This window comes from Belonocnema kinseyi, chromosome 7 (assembly GCF_010883055.1).
Source record: "Belonocnema kinseyi isolate 2016_QV_RU_SX_M_011 chromosome 7, B_treatae_v1, whole genome shotgun sequence".
NCBI classification, from domain to species: Eukaryota; Metazoa; Arthropoda; class Insecta; order Hymenoptera; family Cynipidae; genus Belonocnema; species Belonocnema kinseyi.
Window position 1 is genome coordinate 14961386 of NC_046663.1, and position 26572 is coordinate 14987957.

The window sequence follows — 26572 nt, forward strand, 5'->3', positions numbered from 1 at the left end:
AGCTATCTAAGGATGGTACTATAGAACGCCACCTCAAGGTAGGCCTAGTGGCGCCATCTCTTGGTCAGGCCGGAAACTTATCAATCCACCCTCGTATAATTAGGATGATTTCGCACAAATGGCTCTTTGCGGAATGTTTGAAAATATGCTGTGATAATTTTGGTTAACAGTGTAAGTAATTATTATTCTGGTCTTAAATTTTCCAATATGTAATGAATGCTATAGGCGATATCTCATATATTATGGAAGTCCAGTAAATTTTTTTGAGATGTTTACTTTGAACAAGACTAAATTTATATGATATAACATTAGACTTGAAAGTGAAGTCACGAAATTTACGATAGTTCATTTCAAAAGTTGAAATATTTATGACGCTGATATGAATTTTTCATTACAAGTTCTCCATAGGGTGCCAAATTTAACGAATGATTATTTTCATTGATAAGAGTTTAATCTGACAAAGAATTGTCCATCACTGTACGATTATTATTCAGGCGGTAATTTTACATGGCGAAAAAATGTTTGAACCTTTTTTGATGATAAATTTGAAAAAGCGGGTAAGTTTTATGTATATGAGTGAAAAAAGTTTATTTTTTCAGCCTATATTACTCATTAATCTATTCCTAAAAATTTCAGAATAAAACTGCTTTCAAAATAATGAAAAAAAAACTGTTTCTAATGATTGAAAAATGCAAAAGTTTAATATTTCTTTATTAATTGCAGCACAATAAACACTTTCGCAATTATTTTCAGTGTTAAATGTTACAATATTATTTTCTTTTTTTTTCAGGAAAGACTATTAGCGTCGTTCGAATACGGTCCTCTAGACTATGAGCTTGTGAATATCGGCTACAGAAAAAAACGCAAAAAATATATGATAAGAAAATTTCGCTAATTTTTTTTACTAAACCGGAAAAATTGGTTTTTCGATTAAGTATTTTACAGCCTTTCCAAAAAACGTCGGTTCTGTTCGAAAGTTAAAGAATGTGTTTGGATTTCTTCTTCCTGACATAAGAAATCGTTTTTTGTAGAAAAATTGACTTTTGTACTAAAAATTCAAATCTTTTTCTCACATCTTTTAGTCTCGAAACATTCTGGAGAGATGATAAGTCACATTAGAAAGGAAATATATTAAATTATGTGCTGAAAATTTCCTTGATCGAAGGATGTAAAGTTTTGACGAGCCAACTATATCAAAAATGACTAGTAGAACTATAAATACAAGATCCTTTCTCTCTCATCCTTGATTACCAGAAGGTTGAACTAATTTGTTAAAAATTAATTTTTTTATTATCGTTTTAGCACTGAAATTAACTAATGTATGTGATCGTTTAATATAGTAACAAATGTTCAAAATCTTAGGCATTATTGATATATTATTTTTATCATTAAATTGTATTTACCAATAGAAGTAAGGATGAGTGCCAACGCGAATACCACAGTATAGACGAAGCTCATTTTTTCAAGTAGATGAGAATCTAATTATTGAGCTTCACACTCAATAAGAGTCAGATCTTGGGAAAAATAGTCCGTCGCGGAATTATTTATAATTGATATCAGTGACACGAATAAAAATTTGAAGCATATATTAGTTGTCTTGTTTATACCTTAATTATCTGTTAACTATATATAATTTAATTGTTATTTTTCTTAAAAGATCAATAATGATAAAGCGGTTGTTTAAATGAAGTCAATTTTTATTGTTTATAAATGTCAATAAATAGAAAAATGTTTAACTAAGTCTATCACAGCGGGTTGTCGATAATATTTGATATAACAGTATTATAAATGAACGGCAAACAGCTAGTGTTGACATTAGATTTAAAAAATTTAAAGCAAATCAAGCAAACCTTATCAATTTTTAATATCAACAAATCATTATTATTTCTAAAGTGATTTACGAGGAATGTGAAATTATTAGTTTTGTACTTGAAGGTTTGAGGTGAGACGTTATGATTTCACGAATTATGTAACATCAAATGGCAACTTGAAAAATAACTTTTAAAAGGAATCAATTAAAAATATTTATTTATAAATTATAAATATATAAATTTATTAGCATAAGAAAATTGTTTATTTCATTATTTGTATTATCTAAATGGATCATTAATAAAAAAACGCTAACCAATCCTATTCTTGTTTAAAGGGCATACTCTTTTAAACCTTTTTTTTTTAGTAACAGGCTGCTGGTGTGACATGTCAACATAACTTCAAATTTTTTAAAAATTATAATAATTCTTCGAAAGCCATATCCTCATTTCATTGTAAAGTAGTGCTAGCTTTACCCTAATCAAATTGATATTCAAGAAATTATCAACTTTACATAGAATAATAAAGTATTTTTCAGAATTGTAAATCTTCTTCAAAATATAATGATCTGTGCTTGAAAAAAAATTGTTGTATAAAATGCTAATAGTGATATTTGTCCTTTAATGTTAATTTCTTTAAAAAAAGCGCTTACTAAACTGAAAAAAAAACATTTGCTGGAAAATGTTTCAGCTTTCAAATATAATATTTGTTATTAAAAGTAACCATTATATTTGAAATATAGAACTTTAAAGAGATTTCAATCCGGTTAGACTTCAGGTGTGTATGGAAAAATGATTATTTACGGAAAAGTTAAAAAATATTGTTCAAAATATAGTCCTAATATATTTTCTTGCTTCATTGGAGATTGTCTAATATATTCCACAGTCCTTATCTCTAGTATTATGAGCGTCAAGCTTGTACTTAGGAGATATTTAGGTTTCATTAATGATTCTTGAACAAAAAAATATATTAAGTAATTTCGGTTTAAATCTCATATCACAATTTGCCTTGTACACAGATAGTATGTGCGGCACAAGCTTGTTCAAAGGGAATAAGTAATAAGAGAATTTATAAATAAATAATTAAAAAATTAAATAGCATTGTTTAAAGGCATTAAATAAGTTCTTAGTGATGAATTGGATAAGTTTTTTAAGTCATACTAATGATAAAACGCCTGTTACTAAAAATTTGCGAATTGAGCAAAATTGATCAAAAAATGTTTAAAATGTGGTTCACAATAATTTCTTTACACTGGATATATTTTATTTATGTGCTTGTAGCCCAAAATATAACAATTTAAAAACTTAAAATTTTGTTTGAAAAAAAAAATTAAATTGGAGAACGTATCGAAAATCTCGTGTGTTCTTCGGGTCAAATCACTGAGATAGATATCTAGAATACTCATGCTAAAGGAAAAATTTGTATCACAAAATGCCACGTTTTTCAAGTATTCTTAATGCATTCTTTTTTAATGACTTCATCATTTCCTTTTAAAACTAATTTTTTTGTTTTAATGAAAAAACATACATTTTTATAATCGCTAATCGATATTATTTATATATTATTATTTTTATTTGGTGTTTACTAATATAAGTAAGGATGACTGCAAACGTGAAGTCTAGAGTATACAGCAAATGCCTATTCGAGTTCGATAAACTTTAGTAACAAACGATTTTTCTAATGTAAATAAAATTTTGCAAGTTCCCTATCAAATGGATTTATTTCATATAAAATAAATTAGAAATCAAATAGCGAACGGCAAAACTAACTAAGATCGTCAGATTATCAATAATAAGAAAAATTGAGTGAATTTGCAAATATAGAATCAGATTATCAACAGCTTAATATGTGTTATTCACAACAATTAACGGAATTTCTGTCAATGACTTTATAATAATCACTTTTGGTCTCATATATTGTAATAAAAGCCTATATTGATGAAAATGTAAACATAATAATGAGGAGCTTTCCTCGAATAATAATACTGAATGCTTGCTTAATCATCGAGGTACATCTAGTTATGATACTCGTGTCATTCGACCATGTAAAATTTGTGGCCAAAATAAATCTTTGACTTCTTTGGTGAAAAATTTTAATAAAAGTTTAGAAAATAGTGATTATAGGGATGACTTTAATACATCAGAAAATATGACGACTCACATATTTGTAGCTGATGATAATGAACAAAGTGATATGAACATTAAACGTTCTTTTAATTCCAATATTTGCACATGGGACCTTGTGAACATACATGTTGCTTGCTCTGATAATGATAATATCTTTCTCGACGAAACTGAATTTGTTAATATTTCTTCTTTTTCTACAGATATCTATAAAAATACATGCAAACAAACTTTGATAATGTTTCCGAAAGAATGAAACTTTTCCTTCTTACGCCTATTAGTTTCAGAAAACAAGGAAGGACCTTATAAAAAATGACCTCATCCAGAAAGGTAATTTATTCATGAATTTTAAATTAATCGATAATGCTTCAAAAAACACCTCTTTTTCTCATCAAATCTGTACATGAACATATTGTAATTTTAATAAAATCCTGTATTGAAATCGAAATGAAGAAAAAGGAATTTATAGAAGCATACAGTTAACAGAAATTTGTTCTTGTTAAAATTTGTTCTTGTCACATGTTGTTGTTAACAAATTATTTTATAATTTCATTATCTAGTATTGGCGCGTGAGTTCCATAAATTAAAAACTCATGTAAAATGTTGTAAATAAAAATTGAGTATTACTTAGCCGAAGTTTCGTTTGGTCAGTATATACTTTTCCACAAGGACAAGTTATTTTTTATACAACATTATATTGATCCAAATCATCGAGTCTGTCTTTCCCTAGTTTAACAATTTTAACTAATATTTTATTTACTTTGCAAACTGTTCTATTAGTTTTATTGAAAATTCTTTTATCATTTTGTTAAATTTGCCCTAAAAAGGGTATAGAAATAATAGATTTTTTCCTGGATAGTTAAATTATTATTAATATTGAAATTGGTGTTGCTTTTTTTAAAATTTGATTCAAATTTGATTGACTGAATATTTCGGATTCCAATTGTTGCACAACAATCTCTAATGAGAAAGCTGATACTGGTGACCCAGATAAGGAAATTATGAGTCTTCTGATAGAAGTTATTGTTGAACTTCTATATGCACATCTATAGAAACTTGTTGTAATTTTTTGGAAATGACTTTTAGCAAAGTTATTTCTGATTCATTGCTACCTTACACTCATAACACAAAAGATTCATTAGAATTCAAAGATAAAATTAGAAGTATTAAAATCCTGGATTATTATGTGTCTCTTTATGTGAATTGATATTTTACAAATGTATCTCTGGATTTAATTATCAATGTCATCGACAATAGTATCAATAGTATAATCTATCTTATCACGGATTGTTCTGTAAGACTTGGAATCCTGAGAATAAAATCGACCTGTTGTTTCACTTTTCAATTATTATCATAAAAGACTACTATTCACAATTGAAAAAAGAGTTGACAATTCAATTAGTTTTTCAAATTTAGAATTAACAATTCATGATAATAAAATTATAAAACGAAATTGGTTTCGTTAACCGACTTGCTAAGAAAGGTATTTAAACTTTTTTTTAAATCATCTAATACAATATCATATTGCAATTATTAAAAATATTGTCGATTCATCTATTCTATTAGTAGATGTTTCTTTTCATTCAGGAAATTTAGAAATGTTTAAAGAAATATTATTCTTTAATAACTACTCTAGTGGTTTTGTCGATGATTTAAACAATTTAACTATCGAGAAAAAGAAAGCTATTTTTTCTATTTCCTTTTTGGGTCCACTTTAAAAAAATGTAAAAAGAATTTTGAATAAAATTAATCCAACAGTTTTAGAGTAGATTCAAAATTAATATAAAATTGTTGAACCAGGAAAACGCAAACTGGGTGATTTGGATCAATGTACTGTTGTGTCCAGAACAACTGTTCGTTGTGGAAAAGGATTCACGATTGTTAAAATTTTAACCTGACTATAAGACTTGCTGTATCATTTACTGAAATTTTGTGTCAAATTAACAGCTTTAAAGTGCGAAATCTAACATACAATTCTCTAAATGTTACAGAAAGTATCCATAAATTTATAAAATAACTGAAAATTTTAAAACTCTGCAGCAAATTTGTAATCATTAGAGAAAATCTATGCTGTCTTTATTTTAACTGAAAATCATGTCACCTTAGCAGATATTTTGCTTCATGCAAAAACGTCATCCACGAAAATGATGCGTTTGTTGATACATTTTTAGATGAGAATCGAAAGATTTAATTTAAACTACCAAAAATGCCATTAGTTAAAAAGTTGGGGCAAGAATTTTTTAACAAGAACGAACTATACCTTAAATAATTTTCACAATTTTAAAGGCTTTCCCGAATCGACGAGTAAATTAGATCTTCAGCAATATCTTGCCTCTTATGCTTATTTCTGTTTTTTTACATCTTTATTCTTGTGTTTTTCGATATTAATTGAAAAAAATAGAAAATGCTGTAAGAATTTGTCTGTTGGACAAAAAAAGTTAATATTTATCGATTTGTGGATTACTTCAGATAAAACTTCTTTAAGACAATAGACTGTTATTTGCATCAATTCCCAGCGATAAGCAGATGAGTTATATTATTACAGTTCATTATATGCATTCGTATTGGAAAAATATTTTTGCATTGCCTGATTTTCATAATTAAAAAAAGTTTGCGTCCTATTATAAAGAAATCTTTTATTTGAAATTCCGTACCAAACTGTTTTGTTTTTTCATAAATTTAATTTGTTTCATTTTAATTTTGTTTTTGAGGATTTGAACTAAAAATAAGCACCCTTGTATAGAATATATATGACCCATTTTCGATAAAAATGTCATTTATCTTTTCTTGCACTGCCAAGCTCTAATTCTAAAGAAAAACTGTTATTACTTAAAAATTAAACAATTTAAATTATATAAATTAAAACTTACAACGCTGTTATTGTAAATCAGAGAAGTAATAAAAATTGACCACCTATAAAACAAGTTTATTCCAAATAAAAATATCAAAAATTAAACTATTTTACAATTCAGGGTAGAAATTCAGATTATTATTAAAATAATAAGTTATCTAAATGCAAATTCGTCAATTTTAGAAGATTTAATTTCAAACCTAATTATTTTTTACGCACTTTATAATTATTTTAACCCAAATCAACCCTCTCTTTGATCGACAATATTGACGATTTTTTAATCATAGATTTTTCTTCATGTCTTAAAGCCCACATAAATTAAAAGAAAATGCTGAGAAAAAACATTTTTTCAAATTCAGAATTTCTTTTATTGAAAACTCCTTTCTCAATCCTTAACATTTCGGTACAATGGGTACCTTTTTAAAATGGTTTTAACCTAAATAATTATATCTTACAATTATTTATATTAAAAAGAACAATCATGATAAATAATTTTGTAGATTAATAAAAATTTTTTACCAGGGTCTTGGAAGCTTGTTCTAATCAATTGGTCTAATTCTAGTCAAAAGTTTTTTTTTCCTGAGTCTAACGTTAAAACAATAAATATGGTGAAACTGAAATTTAAAAAAATTAATAAGACTTGAATCAATTAAGGAGTGCATTTTTAAAATAAGAAAGTAACTTTATCATAGGTCAGGAAGGACGAACAAAAAGTTGCAGTTTGTAATCATATAAAGACATTGTACGAAATTCAATTCAATTTACGAAATTCATGACATTTGCGGAATTCACGGAATCGGAGGAATTTACAAAAGATACTAAATTCGCGGAATTATCGGAATTCTGGGAATTCTCAAACTTATCGGAATTCATGAAATTCAAGGAATTTCTCAAATTGAAGCATTTGAAGGAATTCACGGAATATATAGAAATCAAGGAATTCGCTGAATTCATGTAAATCACGAAGTTGTAGGTATTCGCAGGATTTATTGTATTCTCAGAATTCATGAAATAGAAGGAACTTATGATATTCTCGGAATGCACGGGATTCATAAAAATAAAGAAATTCGCGAAATCGATTGAATTCACGGAATTCACGGAATGCAAAAAATTCAAGGAATTCATGAAATGGGTAAAAATCACTAAATTCAAAGAATGCCAGGAATTTTTTAACTTATCGGAATTAATGGAATTCATGGAATTGCTAATATTCATGCAATTGCAGAACTTGACGGAATTGATAGGAATCCTGGAATTCGCGAAATTTATGAAAATCATGAAATGGAAGGAATTCGCGGAATTTATAAAATTGTCGGAATTCATGAAATTCACAGAATGCACAAAATTCGTAAAAATAAAAAAGATCGCGAAAAATATTGACGGAATTCACGGAATTCATGGAATTGAAGGAGTTTAAAGAATCTACGGAATTCAGATAATACTTTTTTTTTACTCCTATTTTATAAAAACACTTATTTTCATTTAAATTTTGAAATATTTCATGAAAAGCTCAAATTTAACAATATGGTAAAAAGGGAATGCCCAATCATTAAATGAGAGAAATCAATGGTGACCTTGAATATAAAAAGTTTTTGAAGATACAACAATGCTGTTGATGAATCTATTTTATACGCGGGTTTATATTGATCACTTTAAAATTATGGGAAATTAGGTTAAGGCGACCTACTGGAGCTTGATTGACTTCTTCTGGGGTCAATCTGCTGACCATGCCGCTTGTAAGGTTTATTTTCACTCTTCTCATTTTGGAACACTCGTATGCATAGAGTCCAGCAAGCGTATCGAAAGTCTCCAATATTGCTAAGACATCACCATTAGATGCTGATAATACAATTTGTTCTTGGTCTGACACATACCTATAACCCTTTCCTATTTTTATGTTTATCAAATTATTGTCAGGAAAAGTAAATCTTCGAAGTTGAAATACGGTTTGCAGATTGTAAAAGGACATAAGTCGAATAAAGCTAAGTTGTTCAAGTCCACACCCTTGTCCGTCAGGAGAAGGAAGCCTTATAAGTCCATCAATGGCCATGTGAAGAGTTTGATATCTTTGAAGAGGAGACCTTGACCTGACGCGGATAGATGTCTCGGCAGGGGAAAGAAGCCTTTGAGGTGAGCGTCTATCAAAAAAAGAAGATGAAGGTCTGTCACGAGGAACACCAGGAATAGGTTCACCATTAGGTAGACAATCGAAAGATGAACTTAGCTCTGCAACAAGAAAGAAGGGATTATATTCTTTCAAGTTGGTATTTTCGGGAATTCATAAAGCAATATAATAAGGCTAGTCTGAGGACCATAATGAGCCTGGCAGCCCAGTTTTGGGCTGAATTTTCATCTATCTTGCAAGATGAGTTTGTTCTTTGTAATTTGGGCAAAGTAAATAATGAGGGACGGATCATTCATAATAATCGTCACTTAACGCTTCTTTTCTTTTCTTTTATAGTGCTTATCAGATGTTAGAAATAAAATGTGTACTTATATGAGAACCAGCGAAAAATAATAACAAAACAGGTTTTTAATGTTCTCAAGACAGAGTTAAAAAAAATAATTGTGAGACAATGAGGATATATTCGGAAGAATTGTTTTTTGTTGAAACCTCAAAAATACATTTAGACCAATTTGATTAAGAGTGTTGGCAAACAATGTGATTTTATACCACTATTTCATCGTTCAAGGCCAAACTGACAAGATAATTATTTTCATAGATTAGAGTTTAATGTAATTAAAATTATTGTAATATTATGATTTTATTTTCCTCACATCAATGACACAGCAGCACCAAATGTTTTGTTAACTTTTGTTAGTTATTAATCCATTCCTCGAAATATCAGAATAAAACTGTTTTTCGAATGATAAATAAAAAACGGTTTGATATTAATTTAAAATGAAAATCTTAAATATTTGTTCATAAATTTATTTAGAAAAGATATTTCTTTAACGGAATGTCCAAGATACGCATTTGTTGATAAAATTTCTTATTAAAGGCAAACAATATTTTATTTTTGGTGATACATTTTACAATATTATTTTCTTCTTTGTTTAAACAGAACAAGAACAGCCCACATCATTTATATCAGCTCCTATAGACAATCAGTTTGAGAATAAAAGCTACAAAAAGTAAACATAAGAAATATATGATTAGCAATAATCGGGTTTGTTTCGAATTAGCCCGAAAAATCCTTTTTCGGATTGCATGTGTAACATTTTTCTAGAAAAATCGTATTTTTTAAAATATTCGACAGTGTGATTGAAGTTTTTCTTTTAGGCCTAAAAAATCGTTTATCATTGAAATTTCAACTCTTTTGTTGAAAATTCCTCTTTTTAATTTGGCAAAGTATCTCTTTTGATAGAAAATTCATATTTTTTATGTAAAATCTAAATTTTTAGTTTGATCCTAATCAGTTTTCCATAACAATTGAACCATTAAATTAAAAAATTCTTCTTTTCTATTGAATTTAACAATGTTTGAATAAAACTTTTAATACTTTTGGTCTAGCTAAACAAGGAACTACCCAGAATTTTCAGACCAATTGAGGCAAAAATTTAGATTGCCCAGCCAGTTGAGGCAAGCATTTGGATTCTCCAGCTAAGCAAGGAAGTACTGAATATTTTCCAGCCATTGAATTCAAGACTTTAGATTGTCCAGCCAATTAAGAAAAGACTTTAAATTTCCCAGCCAGTTAAGGCAAGGCTTAGGAATGTTCAGCTAAGCAAGGAAGTACTTAATATATTCCAGCCAATTAATGCAAGATTTTAGATTGCTCAGCCAATTAAGGAAAGACTTTGAATTACCCAGCCAATTACGGAAAGACTTTGAATTGCCCAGCCAATAAAGGCAAGACTTTTTATTGCCGAGCCAGTCAAGGAAAGACTTTGAATCGTCTAATCAGTCAAAGCAAGACTTACGATTTCCCAGCCAGTTAAGGAAAGAATTGGGATTGTCCACCTAAGCAGGGAAGTACTTAATATCAGTCGCGAGTTTTTTTCCTAAACTATACAGCAAGTTTTTCATAACCAAGTTTAAAAAAAACACTAGGGTGGTATAAAAGGACTACCTTTTCTCATTTGAATGAAAATAATCAGATATAAATGAAAATTTTCGATGCATTTGCTGTTCCGATTATTTTCTAAACTTCAAATTAGTTAAATTCAATGTAATTTTAGTGAGGAGGCTTTAAGAAAAAAAAAGATTAAGTAGGTGGATGGTTCGTTAGTAGATAACTAGCTAGCTTGGTGAGTATGTTAATTTGAAAATAGATAGTTTCATAGGTAAGGAAGGATGGGTAAACAGATATACAGGTAGATAAGTACGTAGATAGGTCAGTAGGAGTAATTTTGAGCTCGGATTCGGATACAGTGCATCAAAATCCAGAATATTAACAAAAATTTGAATAAGTGAATATTGTAAAATAGTGTCCTTTCATTTATTAGCATCTGATCGAAATGCGGCAAGAGACATTGTGGAAAGTCACAATACAGCATGTAACGTTGCGGCCAGTTGCATTTGAGTATAGTCACATTCGTGGTAAGTCACATTAGGTTTACTCTCATTTCGTAAAATACGAAATCCACACAAAATTTTAAGAAGAGAGAAATAAAATTTGCGACAAGTCACCTTATAATATTGCATCATTATTGTGATTAATCAAGCCGGTGAAAATTTGAACTCGAGCTATTTATGTGTGGATTTCAAATTTTTCGCTATGGTAAATGCAACAGTGTCACTTGCCGCGAATGTGACTAGTGACAAATATAATCATCGCATATGTGACATGCCGCACTCTTGCGCATTTTTCATTTATATCATATTTTAATAAATTCTGAAAACCTTACTTGCCTTGTAGGTGATAAACATCTCTATCGAGACATTTTTCAAATTTGAGTCGTAATTATCACTGATTGAGCAACAAAGATAAGGTACACTTGGGGCCGCATTATTTATAAAGATTTACGCATTTCCCAAGTAAGCGGCAACTGATAACTTTAAAATAAGATAACATGCTCAGGAAAAAAACTATACATATTTTTAAGAGGGGTTAGAAGGTTTGGAGATCAAATCTGTCTAAGAAGATGCTTGCATCAGCTTCAGAAAGTCTTATTCATTCGTGCTTTATCCTGAATGCGGCTCTCAGGCATACCTAGGTATTTTAAGTCTTTATAAATCTCAAGATATCTAATAACACTCATAACCACAAAATCGGGGTCCCCGGGAACGTCAATAGTTTGTCCTCCCATCAAAGGAATCTTGGCAGGCTTGCTCAAGTCAATACCAATAAACACGGAAAACATTTTCCTTAGCATATCCAATCTTCTTGTTTAGCTGATGCAAGTGTCTTTTGGCCTTCTGATCTATGGTTGGTTCTAGTTCTTAATTTGAATCAGTCTAAGCTTTTTTCATTTCACAGTCTGACCAATTTATCTTCCAGCGGCCACATTTCTCTGAGATATCTTTACAAAGGAAAGCATCTATTTCCGCCAGATATTGAAACTTGGTAGGAACCTGGATATTGATGTTCCTCCTTTCCCTAAAATCATTACGATCTCTCCGGCTTATTTTTGCTTTCTTTCTTTTTTCTCTGCTGCTTATTTATACAGCAACTGCGAAAGCATTCTGCGTTAATGTCTAGTTTTAAAGAGATGGGCAGATTGATTTCGCAAAAAGTGATACGAAACGTATTTAACCTCTGGTGGTTTTTGAACAGGGATAATGGTGGCATCTACAACTTTTGGGTGGTTGGATGGTTTCCTTGTATACCAAAAGAATTAAGGATGATTTTAAGCATAAAAGCAAATTATAAGTGATCTTTATTTTTTGCAAGTAGAGAAAAAATAGATTTAATTTTTATTAAAAGTTTTGGTTAGGAGTGTAGCTAATGATTATTTTAGTGCTTTAATTGTATAATATGTGCCATGTTCCACATCGAATAAATTGAAGGTGCCAGCTAATATTTCTGAGATATTAGAATGTGGCAGCCAAAGTAAACGTAAAAACATGTAATTAAGAAAAATCGCTCTATTTCACATTTGCACACAATTTCACATCGAAATTTTCTTGAGGAAAAAGGTAGTTGCTATTAACAACTGATATAAAGATATTCCTGTACACCCAGGTTGAATATTCATATCTTGTATTGGCAACTCGTCTTTTTGACTAAGAATGTTTCTCTTTTTTATTTATTCAAAAAAATAAGAATCTTAGTTTTAAACTGAATTTTATTAGATTTAATAAAGATTTCAACGCTTTTCAAGAAACTTTGTGCTTTTTAGTGAAATCTAACTCTTTCCGAATTAAAATTTTAATATTTTCAGTTGAAATATCAACTTATACATTTTTTATTGATCGTTCATCTTATTCCGTTAAAACTTTAACTACTATCTTTGTGTTACTAATTTATCATATTTGTTAAAAAATTATTTTTCTAATTAACAATTGATCTTCTTTGTAGAAGAATCGTTTTTTGCAGAAAGCTAATTTATTTTCAAAAATAAATTCCATTAAGCGCAATTTTTATGAAAATCTAATATCCTAATTTCTAGCCCGACTTCATTTATATTTTGCTTTTTTCACGAATTTTCACTGAAAAATTATACCGACTTTACAAAATACAATAAAATTTCATATTCTGTGTTTTCTGTGAGCTTAAACCACTAGCATGAAGCATGCATAAAATTTGTATTATAGATTTTAAAAAAAAATTATAATTATGGTTTAATACACGTACACTTTTGGACCGATTGTAAATTTCAAAAGTCTAAAAATATTTTCAAGATTACAGATACACATGATTTATATATTAATAATTAGTTTTTAATTATTGTAATTACCAATAAAATTAATGATGATTGAGAAAGGTAGGGCCAGAATACACACGAAACTCATTTTTTCAAAGTAGAGGAAAAACTGACTGATAAGATTCAGATTTCATTAGATTTAGTTACAAGGAAAAATATTAGATTCCTGATTTCAATAAAATTGATATTAATTTTACCTTAGGTAGATAAGATTTACAAATAATTTGTGCCACATCATACTTTTATTATCCATAGCTTTATTATCTTTTAATGTACGCCTTAATGTAAAACTCTTCTACTATTTATATTTAAATTATCATTAATTCTTCTAGCCTTATATAAATCATAAAGCAAGAATTGAAATTATTTCATTTTTTATCGTTCATAGACTAAAATAATTGTTCAAATATTGAGAACTGTGATTTGAAGATTAAATTACACTCCATTTTAGTTTTTTATTCTTTGATCATTCAAAATACATATTTTTTCTTCAATCTTAGCACGGCTGTCAATTATTATTACATCTTAGTTGCAAAAATGAACTGAACTAGAAAAAAGAATTAAAAATATTAAGCAGACAGCCAGAGCAATTTTTTCTTATGACAAAAGGATGATTCTTGACGTTCATGGAATTTCATCTTGAATTTGAGGTGAAAAGGATTTTTATTTTTGTCAACAGGAATCCTTTTGTACCAAAAATTGTCCCCGTGAGACTGACTTCACATTGGGAGACATTAGTGCGTAATAAATTTATAAAGAGCTCATAATTAAAGTTTAAGGGAATCCATGTTAGGAATTTTTTTCGAGAAGCAGCAATCGTGCCTAGGAAAGTTAAATTTTTTATAACTGGAAATGACAAAAGAATTCGACTGGAAAACGGTAACAGGGAAAAGAACAGAATTACAAAAATAAATGTAATACCATAGCTATTAGATGAACAAATAAAAGATTAAACAATGATCAATGTGCATACCTTTTAAAAACTCACAATAGTGCCATAGAAAAAGTTTGTGCTCTCCCCAAAGTTCACACATATAATTTAAATTCCGGACTAATTTTTTGTATCTTTGTTTCTCTCGCTCACAATTTATGAAAATACATTTCGAATATTCTGAAGCCAGTTTTTGTCAAAGCTAGTTCATCTGTCTAACATAATTGGAAACTTAAAAATTGTTTCAATAATATTAGTGAACCGAAAATTCATTCAGTAGTTTCTTTAGATGTTGTGTCTGTGTTGAACAGCATTACACTAGATCTTGTTTTAGATTGCATTTAAGAAAAACTTAATTTAAACAATAACGAAAAAAATAACAAAAACTTAAATTCTAATCACTACTGTAACGATATTTAAGGGTACTCTTTTCTCCATTAACAATAAATTTTATGAACAAATTTCGGGCTGCTCTATAAGCTTACCGTCAGCTCCAGTTGTTTCTGATTTGGTTTAAAAAGATAATGAAAAAAGAACTCTACAATTATTAGATTTTACACCTATTTTATAATATTAAAATATTATTAAATATTTTGATTTGCAAATTATAAAAGCTCCAAGTGGTGATTTATCAAAAAGTTGAAAAAAACCTTCCTAGTCTGGTAAATACTTAACTCAAATTTACAACAATAATATTGTAACATAATTGGGATAATCAGAGTTTCAGAAGATAGATGTGTTCAATTAATTAATTCCCAATCCATAGAAGAAAATTTAAATAAATAAAAAAACTAATTTAGTACATACTGACTGCTCGCTTCCGTGAGTTAATTGCACTATTGGCTTGATTTATTCAAACGTCTAAAATTCGAGTAAAAAATGTATATTAATCTACGAAATTATTTATTATGATTGTACTTTCGGGGAATGTTCCGAATAGTATATACCTTTGATTGATTTGAAACTGCGTATACCCATGTATTTTGACTCTTAAATTACGTTAATGGCAGTGGAAATACCCTCAAATTTGATTTTCATGGTGAAAACCATAAAAACCCATAAAAATCATGATTTTTGTTTTTATTTTAGTTAATAATGAAAATTTACGAAAGAGCTTCAAAGAAAGTTGTAGATCTTATGAAAACGTTTTTTTTAATGTGAAATACTTTTCGACCCTGCTCATTTTCTACTATTCTTTTGAGATAAAAATTTTTTCTGAAATTTTATAGAATAAACTGCCCTTTAGCACAATGTGTCAAAGCCTAAAATGAAAGGACAAGTTATAAGTTCAGGACAATAAAGGAAGCTATTAAATTTAAGGACATTAAAAATAAATAATTAAAATTTTTATAAAAGGAAAATAAGATATTATAGAATTTTTAAAAACAACATTGTTCATGTTGAATAGACTTATTTTGCTTTTTACTACTTTTGGATACAACACTTTTAGTTTTAATCGTAATATATTGCATTGAAGTCCGATATTTAAATTGATGTGAGAACGACCCCAGAAACAATAAAATTTCACCGGAAAAAAATTGTAATTTGATAGAGAATTTCCGGAACCGAATTTCCAAAATCCCCATTTTTTAAGAAAATGTCTTATTTCAAAAGAAATTGTTCACTGTTAGTGGCAAATTTTAAAATATTATTTTTTTCTAATTTGAAAAAAAGATAAACAGTCCACGTAATTCGTAGAAGCTGCTCTAAACAATCACCTCAAAAATAATGACAACAAAAACAAACATGCGAAATATATGAGCAACAAAAATCGTGAATTTTTTTTGAGTTAACACGAAATATCATTTTTTTGAATAGAGTATGTAACATTTTTGTAGAAAAATCGCCTTTTTGTTTAAAAATTCAACAATGTGGTTGAATTTTTGTACTAAAAATATTTCTAGATTGAAAATTCAATTCATCTGTTAAAAATGCTTCTTTTTATTTGAAAACGATTTTTTGTTGTTGTTAGACATTCGATCTTTTTCATGTAAAATCCAAGTTCTTGGTTTGAACTTAATCAGTTTTGATTAAGAATTAATATATTTTTTAATGTTTCTCCATTTCGGCTCACTATCTGTTTTGAAATTGATATCAATTTTAACTTAGATAACTTCATTAGATATTATTGCCTCAGAAAACTAATTAATTAAATAAAAATTTTACGACAATAATAAGTTTATTATTTATAAATAATTATGTTTTAATATACGCTTCAATTTAAAAACATTAAGCAATGTACAATTTGTTTACATTTTGAAGACTAAGTGTGATTGATAAACTCAAATGTGCGACATAAAATCCACAACGGGTGGATGCTGATATTATTTTATATAACAGTATTTTTTATTTATGGCCAGCAAATAATGTTGACATTAGATTACTAAAATGAAAAGAGGACTCACGATATCCTTATAAATTTATTACATCAATAAATAATATGTTTTATTGTAAAATGATTTCTCGAACAATATTATCTTGAAATAATTTATTTTGCTCTTGAGTGTTTTGCCAATTTGTAGTTTGAGGTAAAACGAAATGCTTTCACGGATTATGCCGCATTTTTCGAAGCATTTAGGCAGCCTTTTTATTTAGTTTTTATTCGATTATGAAAATCTTTAGTAGCGATTGCTTTTTCTAATGAAAATACAATTTCGCAAATTCTCTTTTAATTGGATTTGATTTATATTAAAATAACTATAAATAAAATAGCGGTTAACAGCCTAAGCAGAGTGCTGCATTCGTATATAATGATTTCGAATTAGATATCGTACATCACTCGTATGGTTGAAAAATTCATTCCGTGCGAAGCTCAATGTTTGAAATCCTTTTCTTTTTCACGGTTGGAAATTGAAGAGACTTACATTGATTGGAATGTCTAGTAAAGTACTGTAATTTTGGTATGACATTTTTAAGTTTAGTAGTGATTAATTTTTCTAATGAAAACAAAATTTCGCAATTTCTCTTTTAATTATATTTGATTTACATTGAAAGGACCAAAAATAAAGTAGCGCTTAACAGCTTAAAACATAACTGCAGTCGTATAAAATGGTGGTTTCGAATTAAATATCGTACATCACTCGTATTGTTAAACAATTTATATGCGTAGCTCGATGTTCAGAATCCTTTTCTTTTTCAAGATTGGCTACTGAGAAGACTCTCGTTAATAAAAAATTCTAGCAATGTACTGTATTTTTGTATGAAATTGTTAAGGACTGATACCTGAATTCAAATATTCTTATTTCTATTACATTTATTTTAACGCAAGCGATAGCAGTGCCTCCTCATCAGAATAAAAAAAGCTGAGTTCGAGTTTTGTCTACGCATAATTCTGAATAATTCTAATTATTTTCATTTACAATTCGTCTTTTTCCAGAACATGAGAAAATAAATATTTAGGAAAGTAAACGAATAGAATGGAATATGAACATTTAAATGATCAGTCATTACATATCAAAATACTGAGATTATTATTGCTTAAATAACTGTCACTTAAATATGTTTTTTCTTTCGCTTAATCAAAATATAAAATTATTTTCATCAGTAAATTGTTGTTTTTGATGGTATCTCTTCTATTGACGAGAAAGAAATCTAAAACGATAATACTTATCTATTACTTATTAACCTATTTCTGTTTAAAGTATTGTGAATATTCTTCAAAAATTGACCAACTATATGTTGGAATCTGCTCATTCTGAAATTCTAACAATAATTTTAAAATGATTAAGACGCTTTTCCCTAATTATTATTATTTAATATTGTAAATTTTCAAGAAGATATCCAAAAAGTTCTTCATTATATGTTCTAGTCATTTTGAACTTTTATTTTGACTAATAAAGCATTTCTAACATTTTCTTGTAATAATTACATTTCAAATAATGCAACATTCGAAGAATATCCCAGGTCATGGTGTTAGAATTATTTTTCTTATATATATACTATCAAAAATTGGTAATAAAGAAATACATATTGCACAGTTTGGCCTTGAAATTTCATTTGCATTGTTTCATTGTCATCTTAATGAGAATTTATTGGTTTTATGCAAAAATTGACATCCGAGGATTTATAAATTTCAACGTTTGAAGAGTCTCTTACTGAGAAAAACTAGATCTTAATTTGGTGTTAATCTTCGCTGATCCGTTGGTGTGGTTGTCTGTCAACATCATTGCATTCGAAGTAATTTTTAGATTGGATTGCCATTAAGCACAAGCTACTTGGCTTTTACTTCTTTTTAAGAACACGTATTTTTCTTCTGTTTCGTGAAAAATTTCATTGAAATAACAAATATAAATTGATAAGATGAACGGACAGCAATTATTAAAACATACATTCAATATTCTTTATTTTAAAATGATGCGAATATGGTGAAAATTCTGAATAAACTGTATTGATCTTCATATGCACTTTATTCCTCTTCGTATGCACTTTTTCTTTTATTAAAACATGAGAAAATAAATTTTTACGGTCATAAGCAAATGAAATGGATTTGGAGTTCTGAGTCGGTTATATTACTTTGAGAATGGTAACGTGAATAAGCATATTGTCGAGAATATTACTGGCAGATTTAATCCCTTGAGACCCATGATTTCTTATAGAAGCTCCCTTACATACCATAACAGAATATTGTTCAGAATTGTAAATATTGTTTAAAATGTCATGATCTTTGTTTTAAAATATCAAATTTTATTGATAAAACGCAATCGGGATTTGAAACTATTAAAGAAATATTAGGCTTTTAAATATAATGATATTTGTTTTAAAATGTCGATTTCTAAAAGAAATAAAAGGTTACAAAAACCGAAAAAACATTTGTTGAATATAACAATTCGTGTTTCCTTTTCATGCCCTCCATGTCATAAGTTTGAAGCTAAAATTTCAAGGGCAAAAAAGGAAACAATTTCACGATTGAATAACACGACAATTAATTAAAAAATAATAATGATTTATTGATATTAAACATTGCTTAGGATTTGTTGATTCTTCTTTGAATTTGTGCAATCCGATATCAAGACTAGCTGTTAGCTATACACGTATAATACTTTCAAATAAAATATTATCAAAAACCCCCTGTGGTAGATCCAGATAAAAAAATTTAATTATGAAGATCTATAAACTATAAAAATTGAAGTAATTTTTAGTAACGCTTTGAGAATTATTTGCCTCTTTAAGAAGAATATCAATTAAATTCTACAATGTTAAGAGATGATTAACGTTAAAGAGAATAAAAGTATTATATGCCTCAAATTTTTATTGATACCACTGGTATTAATTTTAACGAATTTAATGCCGCAATATTGATTCTAACAACTGACTCTTTTTGAGTATAAAGCTCATTAATTAGTTTCTCACCTTTTTTAAGAAATAAAATTCGACTATGATCTGGTATTCACGTCGAAACTCATCCTTACTTCGATTAGTAAATCATGGTCTTTTATTAAATGAAAAGCATAATTTTTATCGATTTAATTCAACGTTCTGGTAACTGACACGGACGATCCCATTGGTTTAGTACTACGTGAAATTTGTAATACAGTTCGTTTGTAAAATTTTTTCATACTTCGATAAAGGACCTATCAAGTAAATAATTTAAGATTTCGCAAATTTGAGTACCTTTAAAGTAAAAGTTGGATTTTATGCAAAATAGATCGAATTCTGATAATCAGTGCAAAAGAAACTGAAATTAAGCATTAAGTAGCAGTTGTTATAACTTTTCTACTCATGAATACTTATTTCGTCTAAATTACGAAGCACAAAATGGCCTTAAAATATGGATGACAATTCACCACAACACTTGGCTCCAAAGTTCAGTTGGGCCATCAGTCTTGCTTTACAATATTGCTACAAGCGTTTTCTTTAATTATAACTTAAGAAAATATAATACTCTCCTTTCTGTTGCAGTGCTAAGTTCACCTTTCTATTGTCTACCTAATGGTTAACCTATTCCTGCTGTTCCTCGTGATGGATCTACATATTGTTCTGATAGACGTTCACCTCAATAGTTGGCCGAGACAACTATTCGCATCAGGCCCAGGTCTCCTCGTTTGAGTCCACATCCCCCTCACAAGGACATTGCTCCCGCTATGAGGCTTCCTTCTTCTGGCGGAAAAGGATGTGGACTTCATCAACTTAGCTTTATTTGGATTATATGCCTGAACAAATCCTACAACATTTTGGAACTACGCAGATACACTTTTCCTGCCAGTAATTTGATAAAAATTAAAATAGGAAAGGGATATGGGGATGTGCCCCCCCCTTCCCCAAATCGTATAATCAACACCCGATGGTGACGTTTTTTCAATACTGGAGAGTTTCAATAAGCTTGCTGGACTTCGTACATACCAGTATTCCAAAATAAAAAGGGCGAAAATAAACCAAAGGAGCGGAATTGTCACCATACTGACACCAAAAGAAGTGAATCAAACTCCAGTAGGTCACCAACACCCAATCAACAATCATGCTTACGCCCTCAACGAATACACTCTCATCACGTGTATCGCTCTTTGTACCTGATTTAAGTATGCCCAGAACGATAAAATGTCTAGTTTATGTAGAACCTTATCCAGCAATTACTTCTGACAGAATGACCAAGGTTATTCTTGGGAAGTTACATTATTTTAAATGTAATAATTGATCTAAAACGTCTTTAGGAAAAATTTATTCTTAAAAGAAAAGTATGAAATAACTGGGACTTGAAAGAACAAACTTTTTGGAAATTGTCCTCAAAATTTACAATATTGCATAATAATCAGAGATAAATGCTTGAAAGAGGTGGAAGTTTTTATTTAAATCATTTGTGACTGCCAGAGTTTTCGAATAAAAAGTAAAAGTTTGTTACCTAACGTTTCAAAAACAGTTTGCTTTATTGCATACAACATTTTTGTTCTTTCTCTTTAGAGATGCCAAAATGTTTTCAACGCTAAAATAAATCTGTTGGCTTCAAGAAATAGCGCTAAGTGTGAATTCTTTTATTCATGGCATCGAGATCTAGAATCATTTATTAATGATGCTTTCACATTTCCTTGCTCATCTTGGTTGTTTTAGGCCTGAGCGCCTTTTTCGCTTATTGTATGAGGTTTAAGAAAAATTATTAGTGATAAGGCTACATAGACATCAATAATTTTTATAAAATCAGCCTAACCAACGTATCCTCTGTACACCAGTCGTCTATTCAACGGTCTACTGACTACAAAACATTTCCTTAATCAAATAAGAGAATACTAAGGAAGATAATACGAGGTTTAAAATGAAAATTCTTTATCTGGTGAAGACAATGAGAATATAAGCGGCTTAGCCACTTCTTATCTTTTCGAAGATTTGATAGTAAACCTCGATGCTGTGCACCAAGATTCCTAAAAGATACATGAATGTGTCTAAAGATTTGAGAGGATCTACTCAAAACAACAACAAATGTTTTCTTCTTATCTTGTCACAACTTCCGATAGGGGCCGTAAGACCCCTATATTGTATGCATAATTGTAGTATGATAGAAGGGCAAAAGATCCCAGCTAACATGTGCCTCCTGAATACCTGGGTCAATATCCCTCGTGGACCGATCTTTAGTTTTTGGGATCGACACAGGAAATACATGCAGCCCGCACAGCGATCAAGAAACAGCCCTCTATTGGTATAGCGGCCTGCCAACGGGAATTCATTTAGTGTCACGCTCAATGTGACCCCTCCCCCCAATCCAAGCGTGTAGAGTGATCGTACAAGTAGAACTTTGGCACCTGGGGGTTATAAAGTTGTCCTAATAGCCTCTCGGGGACACCGGATGACCTCGCCGAGTCATAAGTCTTACCCCAGCATGCGGGCTATGCAATAGCGGACCTTTATTTCCATAGCTACTTGTGCAAACCAAAATGGATTACGCAAAGATAAATTTGAAAGAAGAAGAAGAAATGGAGGTAGCGGAGAAGGAAGAGGGATTGGTTCCTAACGGGTGTTACACAATCCTTTTTTTGAAACTGCCTCTCCTGCAGGCGAAACTCAGGTGGCGAATGTGCCCTCAGCTCTTCCAGTAGCTGAGGGATCGACGGTCCCTCGAAATCATGCTATGAAAACGGGAACGACCAATCATTTCACCAATAAGAAGAAACGCAACAACGGTTCCTTGAAAAGGATACTAAAGAGGCTAGCATAGCGAGCTAGTGAAGCAGCTGCGATATCTATCACATTGGTGACTTCAACGCTGCAACTAGCACCGTGGCTAAAAAGCGAGAAAGGGGCTTCAAGGCACCTGGCCAGGGGGGCTACCCCTTTTGAAGAGGCACCATAAAGCAGTTTTAGCTTTTTAGGAATGATATCTGAAGCGCGCTTAAAAAAGTGTCTCAGACCAATTGTCAAGATTCAGGGCCTCCTTTTTAGAAGAGGGGTCTTTGTGTTTGTAACAGCCGAACCATCGGCCAAAGCTTGGCTACACAAGGTCGTAGTCGAGAAGAGACCTTGAGAAGGCGCATCGCTTGAGATGGGCGAAGTTGAGTTGCTCCAGAAGATGGTAAATACCACTGCGTGGTTCCCGGGAGATGCTATTAAGGGTTTAGGGTGTGCTGATTTTTATTACAGAAACCCCAAGGCGGCCAATCCAAGAGCTTGCACATTGGCGAAGGCAGTCAATGTCATTACGCTGCTCGAGCTATGTCCCAGAGACCTGATGGTGATAGTCACGCATCTTAAAGGAATAAGAAGGCTAGTCAGGGAATCGGCTTACCTCCCATATGACAGCGATACCAATCCACCTGCTGATTCTCACCATACGTTGTGAGGCAGCACGGACGTCATCTCAAGAGATAACTATCTAATGGAATACCTTATCACCACTGATTAAGATATTCTTAATACGGGGAATACTCCGACGTTTCGTAACTCGTTCAGGAAGAAAGTCATTGACATCACTCTTTTTACCGGTAGTTTTAGAGACAAACTCAAGATGTAAAGAGTTTTAGACGTACTCACTCCCGAAGGTCACTCACAGATAGAGTTCAAGCTGGAATTCACTCTGCCCACAGGCCCTTAGTGGACCAAAAATCTAAAAAGAATGATCTGGTGTCAGTTTTTCACGGAACTAGGAACTGCACTCTCAGAGGTGGCCAGGCCAATTAGAGACGTGGAAACCCTGGAGATGGTGGCCGAGATCTTCACGCAAGTCATCAAATTCACTTATAAAAATAATTGTCGACCTTCAAGAGTCCGAAAGGCTGGGAAGTAACATTGGTGGAATGGAAAACGCGAAGAGCTTCGCAGAAAAACCAGAGAAAGGTTTAGACGTGCTAGTACTGGCAAAACGGAGGAGCTATGTTCCTCATTCAAGATAATTAGGTATGAATATAGGAGTGCAATAAGCAAGGGAAAGCATTAGAGCTGTAATAAATTTTGAACTGATATCCAGAAAGGAACAGAGGCGGCTAGATTGGAGAAGCTGCTTTCTCGAACTCCGGATGTCATTCTCCGCACTTTGAAATTGCCCGGCGAGGGGTACTCAGATTCTGTCGGGGTTACCTTCGCTTACCAGATCAAGGAACATTTTTCGGGCTTTACGAAGTTAGTAGAAGCGGGGACGGCACCTCCGAGGCAATCACAGGTGCCTATAGCAATCACAGATGCCTATAGATCCTATAAATAGGATCGAACTGGCCGCTAGACAACGAGATTGTTACTCCAGCCAGGGTCACGTGGGCCCGGAAGTCATTTAGTCATTTAATCTGAATGGTATGTATCCATTTTACTTAGAGAGGGCCTGTGAGATCATTAGTGGGCCGATTTCGAGACTTGCTGGATCCAGTATGACGTTGGATTACGTTCCGATGGCATTGAGGGGTGCGAGAGTAGTTTTCATTCTGAAAGCGGGCATGATCTGGTACACTTCACGCAAGGAATTGGAAAGACTCGTGACCAGATATATCCGCGAAAAGTTCTTGTCAAGCAGGACACTTCACAAGCAGAAACACTCCTACAGGGCTGATCCATCGACTGAGATGGCCCTAAGCACATTAGTTGTCTTAGTCGAAGAAAAACTTAAGCAGAAAGGCTTCACGATAGAAACCTTTATAGAAATCGAAGGAGCCTTTAAGTACACCTCAGGAAAGCTGAGCAAGGCTTCTATAATAGCCAACAGTGTTTCTGTTGCAGTCGTGGCCAACATGTTGTGCCACTTAATGTGAAACCGTTGACTCGGGATGTCAGCAGGGCGGTGTTTTATTACCCCTGCTGTGATGCCTGGTAATGGATAAACTGCTTCATCTGCTCACGAGTCAGGGCCACTACGTTATAGACTATGCGAAAGATGTCTTGGTTCTCGTGTGCGGTTAATATCTGGATGCGCTCTTTAGAGTAATTCAGCAAGAACTAAGGATATTAAATTCATGTTGCAAGAGGACTGGACTATCAGTCAATAAGAGTAAGATGGATGCAGTTAATTCACCAGGACAAGAAGCTGTCATGGAACGAGCATCTGGAAAACAAGTGCAAGAAGCGAGTAGTAAAGCTCTGGCTCTGCAGGAGAGCCATAGGGAATAGCTGGGGCTTGAAACCGGAGACACTTACGTAGATCTACACAGCGATCCTGCAACCTAGACCTCCATCTTACCATGAAGGCTGTGGCTGCGAATGCGGCCTGGAGATTATATATGGTAACAGTATCTCAACAGTATTGCGGATACCAGTCAACATTGCAAAGAGGCCGACACTAAGTATGCTCAGGGACAAAATGTTCACCTGCTCACTGATGAAGACAACTGGCTTACAGATAGCTTCAGTGACAAGGAGAATACAGGTACCGGGGTCGCTACTAGTTTGGAAGTGCTTTGAGGCACTGAATAAGCCAGCGACAAAAAACCGAGTCACTCTACTTTGGATCCCTGCTTACAGTGAGACCAAGGGCGATTAGATGTCGGATAGGCTTGCAAAGTTATGAACAAAAGAAAACTTTACTGGTCTTGGGTCAGTCGTAGGCATTTCGAGTAGGTTAGTCACTGAAGATATTAACAGCTGGCTGACCGAGGAACATTAGAACGATTAGGGTTCGGTCTCTGGCTGCAGGCAAGCAAAAACACTTTCGGGCTCAAAGCTTAACTCTCACCTTAGCGAAGGCTCTCAAGCTCGTGTGGAATAAATTCAAAGTTCTCACAGAAATGTATATAGAATACGAAAACCTATGATACCACAGACATAAGATAGGGCTTGAAGGAAGTCCCCTCTGTCAAGTGTGTGTAAAGGATAATAAGATTTCTACTCTCATCCTTTGTCACTGCCCTGCGATTGCGGGGAAACGTGTAATACTCGCAGGCAATTTCTGCATCAATCAGTCTGAAATATTAGCCAACAGAGTGGCTTTGATCCTGTTTCTCAATAAAGAGGGCTGTTGGGTCACGTCTAAGGCTTATAAAAGGGCGCAACAGGATCATACGAACGTCATGGGCTGTTACGGTCTGAACCCAGAAAAAAATAATAACTTCGACACAGTCAATTAGTAGATATACTATATTAAAAGAAATCTGTAGTATCATCAGAGATGGTTACCATTAATGAGTATAAATACCTTTCTCACCACCGTGAAAATATAAATAATTCTATTGATGCAGTTATCTCTTCATACAACAGAAAATTCTTAACGTCATTTTTAAATAGGGTGGAAAATAAATCAAGAAGATTTTTTTAATTAAATTTTTTGTAGAAAATGGGGGAAAATGCTTAATGGAAAAGCACCCGACTGGCAATCGGAAGTTTTGTGTTTCGGTTCTATTCTCATTACTCCACTAGCAATCAAACGACAGAACTTCCGATTGCCGCTCTGGTGCTTTCCCATTAAGGTATTTTTCCCCATTTTTCGGAAAGAATTTATTTTTTAACGTTCTAAATCATTTATTTTCCATCTTCTCTAAAAATTAATGAAAATGAATTGTTTGTTAAGCGCTCTAAAAAATCGGAATATATTTATTTCAGTAGAAATGTTATTCACAACAACCAACCCTATGGCAGATCATGAAGAGTTAAGTGTGCCCTATAAAAGAAAGCATGAATAATAGATGAATCAAGATCTCGATGCGAGGAATA